This window comes from Octodon degus, unplaced genomic scaffold, assembly GCF_000260255.1.
Source record: "Octodon degus isolate 3935 unplaced genomic scaffold, OctDeg1.0 scaffold00025, whole genome shotgun sequence".
Taxonomy (NCBI): Eukaryota; Metazoa; Chordata; class Mammalia; order Rodentia; family Octodontidae; genus Octodon; species Octodon degus.
The window spans coordinates 5,145,438-5,147,219 of NW_004524601.1; the positions used below are offsets into that span (position 1 = coordinate 5,145,438).

Here is a 1,782-nt window from a genome sequence, read left to right on the forward strand (position 1 = left end):
CTTTCCTGAGTCATTTTTAGGGTTCCATCTGTCTCCTGTCTAGGACCTGACTAAAATACTGTTTGTGCCTCATTCTTTTAAATATAATGGTATCTCAATGGTAAAGAAAAAATCATTTGTGATGACTTTTTAGTTTGTTTTTTTGGGACAGTTCTTGGTATAGAGTTCAGGCTGGCCTTGAACTCACTGTGGAGCCCAAGCTGGCCTCAAACTCCTGATAATGCTCCTGCCTCAGTCTCCAAAGTGCTGGGATTACAGGTGTGTGCTACTATGCCTGGCATGGCAAAGTTTTTCTTTTTTTAAAAGAACCATATAACCTTTTTATTGTTAAGTCATAAAGAGGTATTAAAATTAAAAAGCAAAAATTATAGGAGAAGACAGCAAAACTACTAGGAGCATCAAAGGAAGTGAAAATGGTACTAGGCGCAGGGCAATTATGAACATGGTAGGACACGGAGAACAGTGAGCATGTGCTGAAGACACTAGGGGAGAAGATCTGGTGAAGTTGTGATCTTAGACAAGCGCCTAGATAAAGAAATAATGGGACAAGACTTCTAAACCAAACTATGTGCTTAAGAGTCATCCTCGCCGTTGTCGCTGTCTCTGTCATGCTTTCCTTCCTCAGCCTCTTTTTCATCATCCTTGATCAACTCCAGCTGGTCCTCTGCCCGATCTTCATTCTCCTCATCATCCAGTAGCTCCCCCTCCTCAGCAGAGTCGTCCGCAGCACCCTCAGACTCCATCTTCACATTAGTCTCATCTTTCTTCCGGGAGGCGACCATCTGCTCCTCTTGTCTTATCATTCTTCATCTCCACTGCTTGTTTGCTCTGTTCCTTTTCAATTTTCTCCAGGCTTTTCAGTAAAGAATTCACTTTTTGTTTTATCTGGGTCAGCTCCTTCTTAATGGCCTGAAGATCATCACCTTTCAACTTTCCAGACTTGGATGAAGATTCCCGCTGGCCACTCTTAGAATTGAGGTCACTCTTACCTCTTCAGGAGGTGTTTCCTGATACACGCTGGCCTTTCGAGGGCACTACAGCCTGAACAATAGGAGGAGGAGGAGGAACACGTGCCAGGTAACTGTACATCCTGTCATAATAATCACGTTGAAAGTCATAGTCCAAGTCAGAAGAGGAGCTGAGTAGAGGGGACAGAGAAGGGTGTTCTGGTGCTGACCTCTACATGTCTGCTGATCTTTCCACAGCTGCTTTTCCTCTGTTCACTTTTGTCTCTGCAGCCAGATTAATACCTAAAACCTGGCCAGCAATCATTCTGCCATCCTCTCCAGCTACAGCAGCCCAGGCATTTCTCTCATTAACATACTGGACAAAGGCAAAGCCCTTATGAGTGGAGCAACTCACAATTTTGCCATACTTCAAGAAGATGGCCTACACATCAAATTTCTTCACCACCAGAGTGTTCAGATTCCCATTGAACACACAGGAATTCATGGAGCAAAGATCTGTCTTGTTGGTAACATTGCTAGCCATTGTGTTTAAAAATAAAGTTGCTGACAGTGAGAAAAACTGTAGCTGAAGATTAAAAAAACCTCACAGGAGAGAGATGAGACAAGAGATTCGATTCCGAATCCCCTGCTCCCGGGTTTTATGTGGACTTGACTGCTGCTTGAGGTCAGCAATGCGGCAGCAGCTGCTCAGTCTCCTCTCTTCACAAAATGGCCCATGGCAAGTTTTTTCTGTGTGTTACGAGAGGTGTCTGCTGGTATTCCTAACTAAATGCACATCTTCATAAAGTGCCATTCGATGAGACTAGAGCCTTTG

The 1,782-nt window shown here is 44.0% G+C and overlaps 1 pseudogene; it reads right to left on the minus strand.

Annotated features, from left to right (window-relative positions):
- Window positions 1–398: 398 nt before the first annotated feature.
- Window positions 399–1,491, minus strand: LOC101579911 (annotated as a pseudogene).
- Between the last annotated feature and the right edge of the window lie 291 nt (window positions 1,492–1,782).